We start from the raw sequence: 21,972 nt of genomic DNA on the forward strand, positions 1-21,972 counted from the left end.
AGGCCTCTGGCCCACTTGGGACCCCAGTGCTGCATGCAGCCAGCCACAGGTCTGCCAGCCCCACAACACAGCCCCTCACCAGGAAGGGGCTCACACTTCCTCATAGTGTGACAGGAACTGCTGCCCCCAATAAGGGCCCTGTCCCCTCCTGCTGCAGCAGTGTGGAGGGGACATGGCCTGTCAGGGCCCTTGCAGGGGCAGGGGCAGAAGTTATTCCTCCTCCCTCTGGGCCTCTGGCAGAGGGGACAGCCGGGGGTCTATTCCAGGCAGGGAGCGAGTGCCCTAGCCACAGTGGGCAGACCCGGCTGCCAGTGGGGTACAAACAAAACTAACTCTCCTCCCTGCCCACTTCTGTCTCCGGGGCCATTGTGCCCCACTGCTGCAGCAGCAAGAAGGGAGTGCCAGGCAGACCCAGCTCAGGTGGCACAGAGAGGGGAAATTAAACCTCTCTCTGGCCAGTTCAGCCTGGATTGGCCATGCCCCCCAGCACAGCTTCCCTGCAGGCAAAGGCTGGGTCTAGCACCCCCAGCGCCTAGCCTGAGCAACTACAGCTATGTGTCTACATTGCCTCAGTGCAGAGAGCATGTCTGTCCAGTTACAAACCAGTTCAGCCTAGGCAGGTTAGACTAACCTGCAAAGGTTGAATCAGTTCAGGCTCCGGCTTTTTGAATGTCTGTCCCTAGCCCATCATTCTGCAAAAGTACAAAGAAAGTCTATAACTCCTTGTTTATTTTCAGCTACTGATGTTAATCCTGGAAGAAGAGAACAGGATTTTACTCTGAATGCCAGAGCTTTAGACACTAAAGCATGTTTGCTTTGGGCTTTTCTCCCCTCCTCTTAAGTAAACCAAAAATGATGTTATTTTCTTCTAGCTGCTAATTCCCAAATTTCTAGTTCCATGAAGCATGCCAGGAAAGACCTGTTACTGGTTCACTCCCTCACTGCTCTTTATGCAAAAAATGAAACAAAACTAAAAAACCTCACAAAAAACAAACAAGCAGCCAGACAGCCAAGTATACTAATCTGAGCTTTCTTCTAACTTCCCCAGTACACCCAAATTTGCTCCCCTGAGAAAAACAGAATGAGAATGAAAATAGGATCCATTTCCATGTTTCACCACTCTGGGTTCAACAAGCCCCAGGCTCTGCGACTGTGGAGCAAATCATCCTATCCTAAACTCAAAGTTATCAGACAGCTAGAAATGCAACTAAAACACTAGTATATGAGTCACTGAAAAGACAACCAGCACCGAAACAACTGTGATTGCAACACACAACCGTAATGATCCGCCACAGCAGCAGACTAGCTCACTTCAGGGAAATGGGAAAAAGTGAGCTTGAGACTCACCAAATACAAGTGATCTTAAAACTAGAAGGGGCTGCAAGGTACAAGGTACATCCAAACCTGAAATAGAGGGAAGAAAAGCAGCACTTTGTATTCCAGTATCTAAAATATCAGAGAGTTAAAGATTTGCTCAAATGATTACAAATCATAAAGGATTCCTAAAAAAAGAAATGACACGAAACTGTGGCTAACTCTGGAGAAGAGAGAAATGATCAAGACAGAACTGTATGGAGTAATCTGCCACAAAGTTGGCAACTGACATTTTCAATTAATAGGCAAAAGGTACCTAGGCATGCCAAGTCTTCTTTGTGGGATGGATCTTACTCACCCTTGAGACGATTTGTTTTTTGTTTTTTTTCAAAAACTTTTGCAATACCACATAGTTTGTCAAGCTAAAAAGGGATATGGACTTGAACTGCCTGGTGTTATCAATACCTAAATACATACTTCAGCTTAACAACCTAAACAGAGTTTGACCTCTCTCTTGAGATGCATTTCTTCCCTTAAACCCTAAACTGTCCTAAGGGCTGGCTGCACTGAGAAGGATGGGATTCTTCAAATGCTTTAAAATACATGTAAAGGTCTGGTGGAGAAAGAGAATTTATAGCCTGGTGTCAAATATCCATGTCCTGGAGCTCTGTTCACAAGTGTGATCTTATCTCAACTCCAATTTATATTATGCAAACAAATCTAATGAAGAGCTGCCCACAACATCTTTAACATTAGCAACTCACTGTCACCAATAACTAAAATTAAACATCACCCAGTTCTTTTTCCTCCCAGAAATTAGAGCTACCCAGTCGCTTTGTGGAATTGGATTCAATAGGTAAATTACAATGGCTGCTCATCCTTCCTCTGCAACATTAAGTTAATTAAACAGTAACTCGGCTACTATTTTTGGACTGATATCCCATGGAATGTTTTCCTTGTAACTGACTTAGACCACACAGGCACACAACACATTTTGGTTTTATGTTTACGGACAGGAATTCACAGCGTGTCTCCGTATGCCCACCACATGACAGACAAACACACTAGTCCTGTAAAAGGAATTTTCAAGGCTCGTGAAGATGAAATAAAGGGCACCTATTTTTTCAAGGTTTCATGACAGTATTCTGCTATCAGCAAGATAATTAAATATCTCTTAACACTAATTAAGCTGAAAATAAAGCTACCTAATGCCTTTAATTCAATGATTCTTAACCAGGGTGATGAGACACCTTGGGGTGCTGCAAGATTCTTTGAAGGGTGCCATAGGCAGTGAGAGGACATAAGCAGATATGAGCAGGCTTAGACTCTCCCTCCCTGGCCACTTCCCCAGCATGGGGAGGTAAGCCTGCAAGAAGGTAAGCGCTGTAATACACTGTTTTTCAAATGGGGTACTGCTTAATTCACAAAAGTTACAGAGGGATGCTCCAAGTATTGCAGGGAACACCTTGAGTCTGAAAAGGCTGGGAACCACTGCTTAATTTGTATGCAAGGGGAAAAACTAATCTTCCAGCAGAAAACAAAGCAGTTCCAAACTAAGTATATTGAGATTAAAAGGTAAATTACTGCTTTATGTACTTAATAAGCAATGTGCAAAAAAGGTACTAAAGTGAGAAACGAAAATGAAGTTGTGTGTACATGTTCAGTGGGACAGTATACCAATGCATCCTGTACCAAAAACTGTATTTTGAATGCCACACATCTTACTCTGAAAATAAAATGCATTGTATTGGTTCCCCAGCTTTTTTATAGCAATCCCAAAACAGCCCTTAAATGTTAACTTGACCTAGTCCATCAGGCTTCGTTTTCAGACTCCTTTAAATACAAAGCCGAGGTCACCTTCCATCTAGTCCCATTCATACCTTGACCCAAATCCATTCCTGACTAAAAGCTCTGTTTATAACACATGCTCTAAGACATGTCACTTCTAAAAGCAAATTAAAAGATACTATGATCCCTGTTCTAATTGGAGGCTGGATCACTTAAAAATACTCATTTCAGATGCATTTTTATGCACAATTTCTATATGAAATTCATAGGGTCTCTTTTGTTTTGGTTTTTTTCTCCTAAACTACAGAAGTATTTGTCTTTGCAGTATGGTATGTTTCTTAAAATGAAGCAATGAGAGAATTCACAGAACACTGTCCTGTATGATTCACTCCACTACAATTAACTGCCAAAAGTACACTGGATAAAGCGTAATGGAGGATCTTGGCTTTAAAATTGTTGTTAAAGTTCTCTTACACAGTTGGATGGTTTTATGAATATGGTAATAACTATAACCTTTAGAATTCAAGACAGGAACAGCAGATGGAACCTAATTAAGAAAGAAAAATTATTAATTCCTCTTCATAAGGAGTGGGAAAGACAATGGCACTTTGCAAAGGGAGGTCCTTTGTGTCATTTAATAAATGCAGAAGCAAGTAACTAGACTACGAGGGGCTCATTAAGAAATAGGTACACCTGACACAGGAGACAAGGATCTACAAGTTGTGGCTCGAGAAATCAAACATTCAGAACTTACAAAGCAAGGATAACAAAAGGTAACAAAGCTGTTTCTTTTACCATACATTAAAATTGCTGCCCAAATTGTCCTGTCTGCCTCTTAAACAAAGACAAAAGTTCCCATGGATATGCAAAATACTACTTCCTCAGCAGCATTCCCCCTTTCACTTCAGTTTCATCAAAGCTTGCAAGGAAAAGTAAATGCATCATTTCTGCCCTTCTCCCAAATTCTGAAGGGCACAACACAGACCATCCTGTATTAGAATATGTCTGTGAGGATCTCCAATGGGATTTTTCTTTTCTTTTTTTTTTTTTTTTTTTTTGGGGGGGGGGGGGGGGGCAGGAAGCTGGGGGCTATGGCATTTGTGTGCTTTGTGGTAAGGGGCCTCCAAAAATCTAGTGAAAATTCCATGACAGCAACCTCACCAAACATCCAAGTTATTAACAGGTCTCTCCATACAGGAGATAGCCTAAACCTTGATTTTACTGGTAAAAAAGTTTAAAAAACCAGTCTAAGAGGAAAATTACAAAGATTAAAACCTCATTACAAATGAGATCCTTTACCTTTATCATCTTTGAAGTCAATCAATATTCCTACCTACACATCTGTACTGCTTTCCCTCACTTTATATTTAATCTACAAGTCTGCACAGAAACACAGGAGCTTGCCATCCTCCTCTCACCGAGTAGTACTGAATTGAGCTCTAGAATAACCCAAAAATCATCTCCTGTGCATCTCTTACAAAGAAGGTAACGATGCAGTTGAAATGAGAGCATGTAGATACAGGCAAGATTACAACTCATGCATAGGCCCTCCCTTCATAAGAAAGCATAGTTTTCTTCTAATTGCCGTTTCACAAAGTGAAAGGTAGAGCTGACTGCAACAGTGAAGCTGGTGGGGATACACACGATCCACTCAGCTCCTATTTTTGTTTATGGATTTCTTATCAAGCCAATTAACTACTGCAAGTTGAAAATAAAGTATGTATTTTGCCAAGTTTGAGATTTGCAGAAGACAGATACTTGCACCATAGGACAAATTTGACCCAAGTTATAATAGACTTATGTACTGTACACATTTACTTTCTACATATTCACAATGAAAGGCAGAGAGTGAGAAGTAAATATTTCTCTCTCTCTCTCTCTCTCTCTCTCATACCCACATTTTTCCTTTAGCTGATAGTCACCCTTCACCAGAAAAACCTAATACATACCTCAGAGTATGCTTAGAAATACTGTTTGCTTAGAAATACAAGCATTTTATAAGCAAATATTTTTTTATCTTGTATTTAGCCCATCATCACAGATATTTTCTTCTGAGAATTGAACTCGTGGCACTGCTGACTGCCACACTACATGCTATGACACCACACTATGGTCATAGTTGACCAAAATGGCTTGTAAATGTAATATTTTTTTGAAAATGGAAAGAAATTGGAAAATAAACACCATTAAGCAACACCGCTAAGTAAAGGTGTTACAGCAAAGAAACGGAAACAGAAGCGTACGGTAAGCCAATCTGAGCCTTATGCTCCATCACTGCTTCCGCAAGATGCATATCAGGTACAACAAGCTTCATTTCAACAGACACTAAACCAGAGATTTTCTGTGTGATAAGGGGAAACATATATTCCATTTTTACAAGCACTGAGTGAGCAGAAAACAGGAGATTCCTCAGTAGTTGATAAGGTACTGATGGAGTGCATGCTTCTAAGGAATTTTTAATGAAATGCCTTAAAATGAGAAATAGTAGTACACATGTAAACATACACTATTCTTCACCATGTAATTGCACTGGGAGTTATTTTTCTTTTCCTTTTAAATTATAATTTAGGAAAAGCAAAAAGGAAACATCCCTCAGTGTAAGTAATCTTGTATTATTAGAAGTTGCTACTGAAACACTCACGAAGATTGGGGGCGAGGGAGGAAGAGCTAAAAAGGAATATAAAAAGTTTTCCTACTTAAACTTGGAGATGGACACTAGAGTAATAACCTAGAAATATTCCTATGACAAAGATGGAAATGATACGCTGGCCCTTCGGGCTTCACTGGGAAAAAAGTCGGATTCTCATACAGTGCACATAATAAAATTGTATAACCTCTGGAAGGATGTTTCTTCAGAATGATTTCACAAAAGACCTCAGCTGTACCCACTCCTGAAGATATTTGTGTTCACTCTCAAAATCAGCCATTCACTGACATTATAGCTGCATGCTCCACATATACAGTCAGAACGTTTCTGTGCCACTTCACCAGGCAACCCTGCAATTTCATAAGAAGTTACATATGAGACACCTTATGCCACCTACAGGCTCTACTGCTCTCTTTCCCTGAAGCTCGACATTCACTTAAGCTCGCTGAAGCATCCTCTCCTCCTAAAAAGCTTCCCTGCCTTCTCCTGACTTTCAGCTCTCTCTTCCTGTCTGTTCTCTCAGCCTCTGCCTGTTCCCAGTCTTTTTTTTCTGAGAGACAAACAACAGGATTTGTTGTTCTCTCTGCCCGATACACATCAATATCTATAAGAGCCATCCAGCTCCCATTATGATACTATTCCATTTAATGCAAAAAATGGACTTCACTGCAATCATTTAAGAGACTCCTTTATAGGCCAGACCTACAACCCCTTACTTCAACAGTCCCATTATGGTAAACTGGACTGTTTAATTAAGAAAGGATTACAAGTTCAGAGCTAGTTATATTTTTGGTATGTTTAGTGAGACAGTTTGCATATTAACTATTCCAACCACCTGCATATATCTGAGCAAATTAAGAATTAAAAATTTCCTATAACTCTTTTTTTTTTAATTTGAGGACTGAAAAAAAAACTACAAACATACACAGGATACAAGCACAAGCATCATACAACAACACTACTGTGAAAATTACAAGAACCATCTTTCTGCAAAATCCTTCTTCCATACTAACTGAAAATGGGGAAAAAAGGCAGTGGGATGGGTAAGGACTAGCTAAAAAGCTACCAAGCACAGGAGAAGATACAGTCCTAGAGTCTATTTGGTCAGAGGCGGATTAACCCACAGGCCTGGGGGGGCCCTGGCCCAGAGGCCTCGCCAATCAGGGCCCCCTGAGTGCTGGGAAAAGGCTGGTTTCCCCTTGCAGGCAGGCAGGCAGCATTCTAGCCTGCAGGAGGTCCTGCTTAGGGCTGTCAGGAGCTAGACATGGAGGACACGACGTGCATATGTGTGGCTGCACGCATGCACTTGGTCAGGAAACAGCCAGGTAGTGTGGAAAGCAGCTCCCTGCAGGTAAGTCTATGGAGAGGAACGGGTGTGGGGAAGGCAGATCAAGGCCCCCATGGTGAGGGGCTGGAGGCACTGCCCAGCCAGGGCAGTGCATGGGATCAAAGGCCAGGGCTGAGAGTGGGATGGACCCACAGGTGGCTCGTCCAGGGGCCGCAAGGAAAGAAAGGGGGGTATGTCCCCACTGCTGTACACTGCCCCCTGGGGGAGGCATGGAGGGGCATGTGCACCCCCATACTTGTGCACAGGGCCGATGCGGGCTGCTTGCTCTGGGCTTGGGGCTCTCTGCTCTGTAGCCTTTCACTTGGGATCCTCACCCCCCTGCCCACCCAGCAGTAGCAGGGTAAAGAATTCGCTGCCCCCACTTCTGCTGGGCAGCCAGGGGGCACACAGCAAGCAGGGGGCCCCCAGGACAAAGACAGCAGAGCAGACAACCCCAAGCCCGCAGCAGGCAGCCTACATCCACCCTCACCCTGCTCAGCTTTGCTCTGGGGGCAGGGGGGCAGAGTGTAGGGAGGCAAGGGGGGGCATGTGCCACCCCATCCCCAGCCCAGCTGGGTCTATTCAGCCCCCACTGTGGTGCACGGAGGCGCTCCCTGCCCTTGGCAGCAGCAGCACCAGGAGGGGAAGGGCTCCTCCCCATGCTGGAGTCCAGCTCCCAGGACCTGGACCCAGCTGCAGAGAAGGAGTGGCATGATACATTCATGAAAGTATCACGCTTATGATGGGGTATGGGGGGGCCCTCTATTTTCTGTTCACCCAGGGCCTCAATAAACCACACTTTATATACATACACATAGATAGACAGATAGATAGATAGATCTCATATATCTATATATAGAGATATATCATGGCAACTGTTGATCTTTCCAGATCATGGCGTATGCATGAGATGCCACCCAGACTTGGATGCATTTACCTAGGCAGGAGTTTTTGGAGGAGTGGAGGCTGCCCAGACCTTCCATCCCCCCTATAGGTCACTGAGACAGAATCCAAAGGCCAGACTGGGTCCAGACTTTTGGTGCCTCTATTACTGTATTTGTATAAGCGTCCGAGAATTGAACCCAGGTCTCCTGTGTGTAGTTGACACTTAGGTGATAGGTTCTCTTCAATAGGTCTAGATAGCTGGCAGTAGAATGGTTTTGCTGTAATATCTCCAATAATGACTTACAGCAACTGGCTGTGATGTTATTTATTTTTTAGGACAGAATAGTAAGTGCATTTTACAGCGTCAATTTTTGTTTTGGGGGAACTGCCACAGCAATACTTCTGCTCCTTCTTAAACACAGACTACAGAAGTTTCCAAATGACATGATAAATTACTTTGCCGAGTTTCACAGGTTTGATGAGCAATTTATACCTTACAGAGATTAACCAGACCAGATGGCAGTAGAACACCACTCTACTCTAGATATGTCTGATATAAGAGTGAATGTGTTTTTCCTTCCTGTTAGCTGTTTTAATACCTAACAGGCAAGATGCATTTGTACTTTGTAAGAAACTTCAGGTTAAAAGTAAGAATGCAGCAATACCAAATTTGGCAGAATGTATGTTTATATATTTAATCCTGTCTCTGAGAATCAAGCCTGCAAACCTCAAGAATTACCAGGAATGCATTGGGAAATGTTCTCTCTTCACAGGTAGCCTCTTCACCTTATACCCCATGTATATTTTTCAACTGCATACATCCCACTAGGAAAGGGTAGGACCCATATTAACAAAAGGAATATAGCAAGCCCAAAATTCCTCTCAAGGATCAACTGTGACCTCATTGTCTTCAACAGACAGGACCTGGAGATACTTTTCTGTTCCATACAGGCATCGGGTTTCATTCCCGATTTCCCTATGTTCCCCCAAAATAATATGCCCTCTTCTTCCTGTCCATGACACCTGAAAGCTGACAGCCCATTGACAGCTGCCTGAATTGGTTTATTCTTCATTAACTGTTTGCTTTGGATCAAATGAAAGCAGTGAGGAAACGGACAACAGCCCCGTTGGGAGAAGAACCATGTGGGACAAATTAGGAGCTGCTATAAGATTTAAAAGCCAGGGGGAAAAACAGTACTAACTGGAGGCAGCTGTCAGGATGTGGTTTTTCTGTTTATATTCCTCTCCTTCCCTCCCTTAAACCCCTTATGGATATTGTGAGAGAAAGTGTGTGTGTGTGTGTGACCCATAAGGGGATCAATTCCCTCCTCCATACAGAAGGCATGAGAACATAACCTAACCTGTATGAGACTAATGTCTAGCCAGAAACATGAGGACAACTGGGAGACCCATTTATTTAACAAAACCCTAACTTTCTCCTTATCTAAATACCATAATACAGCATAAATTTGCAGTTTTAGGAGATACCATTTATGATAGCAGAGAGAGCTTCCATTGGAGCAACAAACCCAAGTGACCTGGAGACCGGAGGCATAGGTTGTTTTTTTTTTTTAAGTGAATGGCAGATCCTGTTGCTGAAATGACCTTTCCCTGCCCCCACCCTTCAAACCCTCAAACGCAAAATTCTAATATAGCACATTGCCAGCACCTTTTTCTTTCTGGGTGCAGAAGAGGTCATATTTATCCACAAATATTCCAAATGGTTTAACATTTCAGCTGTAATTTAGAATAAATGTTACACACAATTAAAAAAAATAAAGCGTATATTTTTCTCTCCCCTTGTGTATTGCCTCTGATGTCCCTGCCCACATACACTCACCAACATGGCCTCTTCCTCTTTTTAAGGACATCAGAAGAATAACTTCAGTATCTATTCTTTTTCCTGTTACCACTAAGGAAGTGCATTCCCCTAGGGCTGTCTGCCCCCACTCTTTTCACCACAACCCTTATCTTCATGTAATATCAATTCAGGTCATTTCATGGTGGGAAGGATATCAAAGACACAGATAATAAAAGAGGAGACGACATGGATGAATGAGCCACGATCCTGTCTGCTTGTTCCAATTCACTGAACATTTGATAGCCTCCCATGCATAAGAAATCGTGCCTCCCTTCCCTCCCCTGTGCCTCTTTACCCCTGCCCACTCCAGGTCCACTCAAGACACCAGCTAAAGTGGCCACATCTCAATATACTGCCAGTTTGGGTAGTACCATGCAGATCAGGGATGCATAGGAACTGTATTGTTGCAGAGCCAAGAACTGTCCCTTAATTTTCCCTGACTCTGATGGAAAGAGTATGATGATGCCTCAGGAAAGCTGATTTTATTCCATAGTTGGCCATCTTACTTAGTGGCAAAAAGAACATAAGAAGAGTGAAGTGCAGTTAAAAAGCAAAATGTAATTGCCTGACAAAAGCTAAAGGGAGCAATCAAAAGTAGTTTTCCTTTGACAGTTCAAACAGTTTGGCTTTCTCTGCTGGATGAATGAGTACATGACTCAGAGATGCTTAGCAGCAGGCATGTGCCTTTCACAGTTTGTGGAAGAGAAAAAGTTCGGCTCTGTAACTGTTCTTGGTAGTCCTAGTATATTACTACGTTATTGTCTCACTCTGTCACGCAGAAAATATACTACATCAATTGGAGATGCCAGCAAGGATAATGCTATAACAATCCAGGGTCTCTGTACTCTAGCAGCCATTTAAAAATAGACTCCCAATTTTCTGGGAAGAAATTTGTTTCACCAGGAGATTAGGTTTTCTTCTTCCGTAACACTGGCAAAATGTTCTATTCCCATTTTCCTAATAGCAGGCTGTTTGTTCTCCATGAACCATAATTTATACGCTGACTTTTTAAACAGTACATTTTCATTCCTTTTTACTTCAACTCTCATTTCTGAAATTAAAAAAGGGAGTGCCAGCTAACTAGGTTATGCTGTCATGTTGCAAATTCATGATTAATAACTTGCTTAAGAAGACAGCAATTTTCAAAATCTTCACTTTAAACTGAAGGCAAGCTCCAAATCCTTGAAAGACTTTTGAAAAATGTACCCAAAACTAATGTCTGAATTTATACACTTAACTTCTATTCTTGGGACAGCTAACTAAACTTTCATTCCTACTGTAGGTCCCTTCAATTATTTAAATGGGAAATCACGTACGTAATACAAAAGACTTTCCACACCAAATTAAGAATCTCTTCCAGAAGAAGTTATAACTCTACATATTGTCACTCCCATGGAAAAAAAAAAAACCCAACTAATTTTACAGCATCCAGCCATTATATATTTTATAAACAAAGAAGCTACGAAGCTAAAAAGTTGTTTCATAAACGAGAATCTGGAAGAAAGGATCTTTATATAGTTGTTTCCACATAAAGAGCCAGAGAGGGGAAAAAAAAACAGATCAATCCCACCTTTCTGGCATATGTATTTACACCCTGCCAAGCACCATGGTATCTAAGCTTTAGCAAGGAATTTGCCATGGTTTAATAAATATTGGACTGACCGATTCTGAAGAGAGGGGACAGGAACTTCCCAATAAAGCTATATTCCCAGACACACAAAATCATAATGGTCTACAGATGAAAACAATATATTTATTTATTCACCCAAAAGTTCACTAGATAGCTGGGATCCCAGCAATCGATACCTGCAGAAAGAGAGCTCAACTCAAACTAATTCATGTTTTTCTAAATCAACTATGCCTAGAAATTTGTCAGTTTTTTAAAATCACCAATAATTATCTCACTATGTAAACTGAAGATAGACTTGAAGATACAGGCGGACCTGGACAGGCTGGAGAGTTGGGCGGATCAGAACTAGATGAGGTTCAACACTGAGAAGTGCAAAGTGCTCCATCTGGGGACAAACAATCCCCAATACACTTACAGGCTCGATGGCACCAATTTGACTAGCATCACAACTGAACGGGACTGTAACATGAACATGAGCCAACTGTGCAATGCTGTAGCCAGCAGGACAAACAATACTCTGACATGCATTAACCGATGCATCTCATATAAATCCAAGGAAGTGATTCTTCCACTTTACTCTACATTGATGAGACCACAGCTGGAATACTGCATCCAGTTCTGAGCACCACAGGGACATGAAAAAGCTTGAGAGAGTCCGGAGAAGAGCCACCTGTATGATCAGAGACTTGCAAGGCAAGCCATACTAGGAAAGGCTGAGGGACATGGGCCTATTTAGCCTAAAAAAGAGAAGGCTGAGAAGGGACTTTGTAGCAGCTTACTGCTACATCAGGGGAATACATCAAGGGCTCGGTGAACAACTGTTCACCAAGGCACCCTTGGGGAAGCCCGGGAGTAATGGCCACAAACTCCTGGAAGACCACTTCAGGCTCAACTCTAGGAAAAACTTCTTCGCAGTGACGGTGTCCAGACTGTGAAATAAGCTCCCTCCAGAGGTGGTGCAATCACCTACCCTGGAAAGCTTCAAAAGGAAACTGGACGGTCACCTTGCTGGGGTCAGATGACCCCAGTTGTCTTTCCTGCCTAGTGCAGGGGGCTGGATCCAATGACCTTGAGAGGTCCCTTCCAGCCCTTACAATCTGTGAAAAAATATAAAAGTTTTAGTAACCAATGTTACCAAAGTTGGAAACATGGAAGTGGGAGGAGAGAGAAAAGAAAGCAAACAAATCTTCTGTGATAAATGGGATTTCCACCTTTCTATCAGTGCTAATGTGAATGACCTGAATCTTAGGACTGAGCAAGCAGCAGTCTCTCCAGTTATGTTTTTTTCTGCCCGGCCCCACCCACAAAGAGGAAAAAAAAATGGGGAAGAGAGAAAGAAAGAAATAGATGAACTGGCAGTGGTCTGTGATCCACAAATACATAAAAATATTTGGCAGGAAGGGGGGAGAAAACTGATGCTAGGATATCCTTCTTAAGTTAACAAAGCAACCAGCATGTCATGCCATTATTGCTTTTATTAACTTGGTAGGATGTTACACCTATAGTGTACATGCAGGCAGGCAACAGTAAAATGGACCCTTAAAATTAAATTACTAACACTCAGATTTTTATGACCTGTGTGTCATTTGGTAAGTCTGGCTGGCTGGTTAGGATAGCTAATTTGGCAGAGATCCAAGGCTCAAGTATTAAAGATGGCCTGCTCTACTTAGAGCAAGAGCATAGACTCAGTCTTTCTCCCTCATGCACTACCTCCTGAACATCTTTGCTTTCACAAGTGATATCAAGACCATTACCAAACCTTTCCATTCACTGGGATAATGCCAGATTCTCATTTTGACCAACACCACCAATTACTATATGAAATGCTACATTGCCTGCCTCAGGAATGTGTTTCTCAAAACCTGGGACTTTCCTTAACTCCTCCAGACACATTTCTAAATATTTTAGTGCATGCAGTCAAGTCGCATCTGCATTGTTAATTCAAAATAATCAGGAGGGTTTTTTTATTTTCTGGTTTGTTTTTTTTTACTCAAAATGCATTTCTCATTGTATTGATTTACCATCGTGTAATAGGGATGGTAGCATGGTTTGACAGAAGACCAAAAAAAATTATTCCCATTCCAGAGCTCCAAACAGGTCATTGTGAGATGAGGTTGTGCCCACTAGTTCTTTATTATTGACTGGGCAAAAATAATGCAAATCCAGGTTATGTATGGAATACAGCTGCATTGTTTTGCTTTGCTGCCATGCTGTGGAAAATGCGGTAAAGCATACAAAGCCGAGCTTTTTTTCCCCCCACAGTGTGGCAGTAAAGCAAAGGAGCACCATATTTATATCGTATACTGCACTAGGGCTCAGAATAATTAGACAATGGGGAACCAGTGATCTGGGTGTATAAGCACTGAAAGAAGACACTTTGATTTTAGAAGAAACTAGCAGTGTCAACTTTGGCATTTACAGCAGAGAAGGAGAGACGGGGCCTGATCTCTGCATCCTATCAGAGAACGACTTGACCCTCTTCAGAGGTACAGCTTTATTCTGTCTCCTTGTGGGATGTTAGTCTCTTTTCCCTGCATCTGTCTGCGATCAAAAAGTTCATCCCACCCACAGTGAGATTTTCATACCTATAACTGTAACAAGAGCTCTAACAAATATAACAGCCTTCATTAGCTTTAACTAAAACAATCGTTACAATTTTGTGGAGAAAAAAATTCAGTGTCAGCTATAATTGTATGAGGTTTTTAACAAAAATCATATTTTCTACAAACAGATCCACTCCAAAATTTTCTGTTAAAACTTTTTCCATCTAATACATATTAACCAATATAATATAGTTTTTATGGACCTAATCCTGCAGTGCTTACTACTGAGTGCCATGAATACTAATCCAAGTCACCTTATTGGCTAGATGGCAGGGCTCACAACAGTTAGCAGTGCATTTAGTGCTGTTTTGAGGACCAAAATGCAACTCTGTATACAATACAAAAAATGTTTTAAAATGGTAACAATTTGTTGGGAATACTTCCTTATTTAAACAGATAGCCAAAATTTTCCATTACTAAAACTGCAGTATTAAAAAATAATAATAATTAAAACTAATTGTCTTGTGCTAACTCAGCTGTCTTACTTCCTTCTTCCTGGGGCTCTTCTCTCTTTGATCTGTCTTCCTCTGTTATTAACATAAGCTGAGGAGTGGCAGGTTCAAGTGAAAATTAGGTAAATAATTCCTCAGCGGAATGAAGCTGAAGCCAGCAAATGGCCAGAGATGCCAACCCGAGCCGCTCATAAAAAAAAAAAAGTCACCCCACCGAATAACCTCAATATGGAGTGCAACTGAGTACGCTAGAATGAATCACTGGAGGATATGCTATCTGTCAGCATGTAGGCAATTGCAGCTAAACCATGAACAGTCACAAAAAGCAGTCTAAATATATTTTGCTAAATAATTTTTTGAGAGGTTACTCTTCTCCAAGTCCACGAGAGCCTTAAATGTGAAACTAATGGACATTCCATCTCTCTTTTGCCTCCTACCCGCCAGATGATTAAAATAAGATAACCAAATTGTACTTCTTGAAAGGTTATGAGAACAAATCCAATTTATTATTTTGTAAAGGACAAAACCACAAAGGTGGAAGAATTTGAATAAGTGAAAAATTGTATTCTTTTTTATTTTATTCATTAACAAGACTGCCTCGCATTTAAAGCAGCAAAAATAAGTAATACCCAACAGGATGAGAATAATAAAGGAAAAAAATTGCTCTTCAAAATATAACTCTGAGTTAAAATCTATTCTATTATTCCTAGTCTTAAAATAGACTGATTGATAAATCAAGACAACTACAAGGCAGCATGGTATTCTTCATAAAGGAGTACAGCGTTTGGATCAGTTTCTCACATGAAAAAATAATCTTAGTTGTTTGTGCATCTACAAAGTTTTCAGTTTTTCTATTTCATGAACAATCTTGTTATACTCTACAAAATTTCATACGTACTAGGAAAACACAGGTTATTGAGAGTTTTTTGCTAGGCATAATAATTTTGTGAGGCTCAGCTTCTCTTTTTGGAAGGCAACAGCCTTTTAAAAGAGGCTAATAAATGTGTGACATCATCCATATTTCCATATTTCCCAATGTATGACCTGAAATTCTATATACACTATAACAAATCCACAGATGCATTTGTAACATAGATAGAAGGGTCTCTTTAAATTAAAAAAAGCCATATTTTACACACTGATTTAGTTTCTCAAACAGCTGCACAATCAACGATACCTTGCACAGCTTACCAACCAGGATGCTTCATTATTTTCCTTATTACTTTTGGGATTTTTTTTCCCCTGGTATGATTGTTTGTTTGCCTGATTTTGGAGGGAAGGCTGAGAGAAGGGCCATTGTCCAAAGTTATATCATATGGAAAATGTTACCCCAAATACCCTATCGTTTTCAGGGCAACAAGCAAAATATTAGAGACAAAATTCAAGACCATTAAAAGCAAAAAAAATGTTTTTTAATTACTCAATTATGGGACCAGCTGCCTCTAGTATTTCATCACTGTACTGCCCAGTCCTTTTACAACAACCCTGATGCTTCTAACTTGTGGCAGGGGAGTAGTTAGCATTTTGGGAACTATGGTGGGGGCTGTGCAACGAGAGGAATTTTCTGGAAGCGCAGATTTTGATCCGTGCTCTCTCAATCTCATTCCCTCTGTGCACTGCGTGCCAAGAATACCAGAGGAGTTCTACAGAGACGCTCATGATGATGCAACGCATGGTCACAAGACCTGGGCACTTATCCATTCGCCCACTCCCAACAATATTCTGTCTCAAATCATTTCCATACGCACAGAAGCATGAAAGAGGGGCAGTGACAGACACGAAACCTAGCACGAAATACCAAGAAAGAGTTCCTGCGTTGCGTTCACTGAAAATTAACTCTTTACCAACTTGAACAACCCAAGACAAAGCAAAATGGTGGAGTAAAGAGGGATGAAGGATATGAACGACAAATCAAACTACAAACAACTGCTGGGTGAGATGGAACCAATACTGGCCTGCTGTAAAAGTGAGGAAAAAAACTATCTTGCTTTATTGATTTGTACATGAAAATAAAATTATCTTCGTTTGATATTTCACTCATCTTGAATCAAGTTTTTCTTCAGGACTCCTTGTTTCCAGCAAAGCAGAATAGGAAATAAAAAATAAATTCTACAATAAAATGTTCTGCTATATAAAAAAAAATGCTGTTTTTCTTTCAGCATCTGTTTTCAATTCTGGATAGCATAAGTAGGGTACTATCAAAACAAGGGTCATTCTGCAAAAATGCTGTATACTTTTAGATATTTCTGCTATGTCTAGGTAATATATATTTAAAATAATATTAAGTTTGATTTCTCACTACCGTCCTCTTTTAAAAAGGTAATTATGTATTGCAAACATCTCTGCATAAAAAGGAAGAGGAGAATGAAGAAGAAACAGAAAAACTCTCAAACAAGCTTAAAAGCAAGAAAGCAAGCAAGCAAGAAAATCCTTTGATGTTTCATATCATTCAAACACTTTGTGTACTTGTGTCTTTATATTATATCATGTAAATTTGACTGGGCCAAATTATAGAGAATTCTGCATTAACATTCATTTTGTTAGTCATGTTTGATATTTACTAAGAGCTAAATATAGCTGAGTTGTACTTATGATCAGTTAATAAAAACAAATAACAATATAGCTCAGAAATTAAAAAAATTCCAGCTAGAATTATGTCATACATTCAAAAGTAAAATGAAGACTTTATATAGCATCTGTACCTGAAAGATAACATGTAAGTTATTCCTGAACAGATATTACACAGGCCTTCTAAATTATTTGGTGTAGTTCCAGACTGTTTGCTGAGATTAGGAGAAGGCTTTTTATTATTAGAAAGTGCACATTACAAGGCCATAGTCCAAATAAATAGAAGAAAGGCATATGGTAAGGTAAAAAGCCCTCTTGTTAAACCTTTGTTACATAAATGATCACCGTGGTTTAAAAATCTGCTCCAGGATTTCTGCCTGGCATACAACTTTCACCTCCTCGGAGTTGGACGACACTGTACACATCTCCTCTGCAAGGACAGGAACAATAGGGGATTGGTCACAAAGAGGAGAAAGATTATTTTAAAAATTGGGCAGCTGCATAAGACTAAAGCATGCTAACAATATGGCAAAACACAGGCATGCAATAAAGGAGTGAATGGGTACCTTCGGTAAGAGTACAACTTCTGATGTTCCTATCAGTCCCTATTAATACAGTGGACCCTACTGAATTAATAGCCACTAAAGGAATAAAGCTACTAAAAAAATGCATTTCTGTTTATTAGATTAGTATCTGCATTAAGATGCCAGTATCCTCTTAAAGGAACAGCAACTAAAGGACACATCACACACACATCCCAAGGTACAATGCAGTGATGAACCAAAAAGTTACTTCGATGAAACCACTAAAAAACACACATTTCCTTCTTCACAAGCTGCAAACCAAGCCTCATTTTCTTCAACAAGTCATAAAAGAACATAAAATGGGTTAAAAAAAAGTCCATGATGCCTCAGACTATATAAGCCTAACAATTTTCTTCTGCAGTAAAAAAAATTAAATAGTAATAATGGAAAACCTTGGGAAATGTAGAGATTTTATTAGTTTTATTAACTGAACAATATAAACTTGAATTATCTGTTTGTTTATTTGCTAGTTACTCATTTCAAAGTGCCTCTCAGTGCTAATGAAAATAAAATCTCAAGTGCTTTATAAAAGCAGTGGGGATGGCTGAAATGACTAGAGTTTTTTATTTTATTTATGTTAAGATGTTTTCTTCCCATTTAGTAACTAAATTGTTAATTTAAGAGGCAGTAGTTACATTTTTATATCTCCTGTATTAGTAATGTCATCTCTATAATCAAAGCCAAACAAACAAACAAACAAATTGAGTATTAAACAAAAACACTGTTTGGGCTACTACTTTTTATTTATTATAATTGGGAATTTATTAGTGCAAACATATTCCAAAAGGGTACACTGAATCTTTTCTCCCCTCTAAACTTTGTGGCAGTATGGCACAGTGTGAGATTTTATGCTTAATCTCTTTTTCTTCCCCCATCCTCTTGTTTTCCTGGCAGTATGTGCTCCCAGCCTGAACTAAATTAAAAAACTATTTTCAACCAATTTGGAGCTATTACTTGAAGCACTTCAGGAGTTAAATTGCTAAGTTAAAATCAAAGAAATGACCCCAAGCAGAGATTACTGAGTTGCAGAGTAAATTCATATAAATAAAATTGGACTGAAAAGCATTTCCCACCAAATAATAGTGTCTCGATTAAATCTTGTCCTGGCACTAAGCATGCCTTGTGGTTCAAACAGCCCATCACTTGCATTAAGACCATCACAAAGAACGATTACCAAACAAACCCAATCAGAACTTTGCCCTCAGAGCTGCGAAAGCTTCCAATTTCTTAATATTTCCAGACCACTTAACTGATTCTTTCACAAAATGTAAGGATAATTAAACTGACATGAAACAACTGCCCTGTTAAAATTCTAGGGGCAGTTTGTCTAACCTTCCGATCTCTAGGGAACCCAGAGCTCTTCAAGCACCTGTCTATGGCCACTATCAGATAACCTTCATAAAAAGATTAACTTGAAACTGTGTACACTAAAATCTATGTACACATTCAATATTGCCCTTTTTTATTTCTTAAATAAGCATTCTGTTATGGAGCAAACCTGAATCAGATCCTAATATGCAAACAGAATTTTCATTGGATAGATGAGTACTCCCAGCTACAACAAATCGAATATATTTGGACATGCTGAAATATTTTCACATACTTTAGCCCAATAGTGAAATATTCACAACCCCCAAAGGCAATACTGGATAACAAATCTGACTATGCCTGATTTCCCTTCAAATAAGCTGAAGGCAAACAGTAAACATCCCACAAACTTATGCATTATTGTAAATATTAGACTAATCTTTGTTTTCAAAAAGGACATAATATCCTGACCTCATTTAAGTCAATGGCAATTTTTTCCACTGAATTTCCTGGGACCATGATTTGGTCTTACAAATAAGAAAATAAGTTAGATTTCTTATGTGCAGGAACTGCCAATTTCTTCCTCTAAAAATGCTCTTTACACTTACGCCTTGTAAATAAGTCACTTTTCCAGCTCCACTTTTATTTGTCTCTTCATTGTTTTGCATGTCTATACATGCAAAAATCACACATAGTTTACCTAGAATAGAAATATTATTTACCATAAAATTTTCAGGAAAATTTCAAAATGAGCAGTTGACAAACTGTGAAATTACAAATAGTTCCTTTAATATATTTTTAAAAAAAAAAGAAATCAGTCTCTGCATTATGATGACATAAGACAACGTAATAAAAATAGCAAGTCATATGTCTCAAGTATCAGGAAAAAAAAAACTGCTCTACCTGCAAGTAGCAGTATTCTTGTTTGTTTTAAAAGTTTCTTCGTTTTCTTGCAATTGCTTGCTTATGAAACCAAAGGAAGTTTAAGTATTACACAAGTAACTGCTGGAAAACAAAGTACCTACTTCTACATGATAGGAAATCTAGGTCTGATCTCCCAACCCCTTCATCAAGATTTTCTTTCGCTAAAGACAAAATAACTACTCAGCCGAGTAGATAATTAAGCAATATGACAAACAATTAAGCAATACTGGTCTTGCTGTGCTTGCTCCCAATGTAAATAGTAACTGAAATAGCCACACTTTCTTCTAAACAGCAGTTCTATGTAAACTTCAGTTTTAGTTATTTTTTAAAGACATCAAAATGACAAGAGAATCTCAGCAAAAAATTATAAAAGAATGCCTGACTCACCTGTCATAGTTAAAGTGGCATGTTAACCATACTTATTGTGGCACCAATGAACAATTCAGTTTTATCATTTTGATATACCCTCCAGGGCTTCAATTTTCTTCCTCAGAGCTCAATCATGGTCTGCTACACTATTCCTGCCCAAGGATGAAATATTGCTTACTTTCCTTTTTATTTATTTATTTATTTTTTTACTATATATTCAGCAGGGTGTCAAGTGCTGATTGAGAACACATTCCATGATGATCCCTATTTTCAGTTAAAATACGTACTTACAGTTTTAGATTTAACTCCCAGCCTTTTCAGTCACAGTCATTTAAAGTGGAGTCAATCAAGCATGTGATTAGAAATAATAACTCACAAGCAATGAATTCAGAAAGATTAGATCTTCACCGAACTGCACAAGAATGGCATCCCACTCTACATCTTTTCCTCTCAGATTTTTAAAGAAGGGACCAAAAAAACCAACTGTACAATTTTTGGACTTTGAAGGCTGCACTTTCATGAAATCTGACTAATCACCATGCCAGTCTATCATTCAAATCTTCACTTTTCTTGAGATGCAATCAATATAAGTGCACTACACATAGCTTCTCTTGGAGGAATTTTTCCTAGCTGTGATACAAGCTTTAAATTTAGCTACTAAATTGGGTAAAAACAAAAATGAATGCCAGCAATGTAGTTTCTTTTCTTTTATCTTTTTTTTTTAAACTTTCGCTAACATGGAGGGCGGGGGGGGAGGGGAGAAAGTGCTATTAGTTTTTAAACACAAACTTAATTAAGCTGATAACAGCATAATATCCAACAAACAGCTAATATTCATTTAATATAATGGAGACACATTTTGAAAATTATATTGCTCACAGGGCTAGCAGGCATGGAGTAAAAACTGAATTGATGCATCTCCAATATTAAGTTCCAGAAAGTTCCTTTCCCCCCCAGTGCTAAAAGTGTTGAAAACTTACATTTCTGTTTTATTCTTGCCATTTCATGGGTCACTTTCTACCGAGCAATTTGCTTGGATCAACATTGCAGATTTCAGGACAGAGGTTGATATTGTCTGATCTTGTTTCCATTAGAGGCCTCGGAAGGATTTTTCAGATTTGGCCACAGTCTCCTCAACTCAGATTAGTGTGGATCTCATTTTTCACCATCTCATCCACCTTAGTAATCACATAACACAGATAAGGTCATGAAGAGAAAGGAGATGACTGGTAGGAAGTAAAAAACAGACAATTCACGATTTAAATACAAAAGTTCCACACACATTCTGGGGCAAGCAAATTATAACTGACCCTGTAATAACAGCACTTCTCACCTAACTACTAGTTAGGTGTATATGATCCTGACATTTAAAGTTCCCATTTCTAAAATGTTTACCAAGTACATTATTTTTATAGGTTTAATTTAAATTAGTATTAAATGTTCTGTAATTTTTTTTATCCATAACTCTCAGGCAGTTCACAAAATGCACCTGTTCTTAACTCAGTTTTAGAGATGAGATTACTAAACCAGGGAATTTATGAGAGAATGGAATAAAGTAACACAGCAACGAATAAGGCTGCTCTCACAATATAATCATGTTGTATTTATTAAAAGTACCAAACAAACTTAAAATGTTTTGAAATACATTTTAAAAGTTTATATTGTTTCTACAATCCAAAATCAGGATTGCTTCAAGCTAGAAAAAGTAAAAA

The 21,972-nt window shown here is 39.3% G+C and overlaps 1 protein-coding gene across 1 annotated transcript in view; it reads right to left on the minus strand.

Annotated features, from left to right (window-relative positions):
* The window catches only part of EFNA5 (ephrin A5), a 216,619-nt gene extending 195,195 nt beyond the window's left edge, over positions 1 to 21,424 (minus strand). The window contains exon 1 of the mRNA XM_014523635.2: positions 21,241 to 21,424. The gene's annotated coding sequence lies outside the window, so the exon portion shown is untranslated. The remainder of the gene's footprint in view (positions 1 to 21,240) is intronic.
* Between the last annotated feature and the right edge of the window lie 548 nt (positions 21,425 to 21,972).

Source organism: Alligator sinensis, unplaced genomic scaffold (assembly GCF_000455745.1).
Source record: "Alligator sinensis unplaced genomic scaffold, ASM45574v1 scaffold484_1, whole genome shotgun sequence".
Lineage (NCBI taxonomy): Eukaryota > Metazoa > Chordata > Crocodylia > Alligatoridae > Alligator > Alligator sinensis.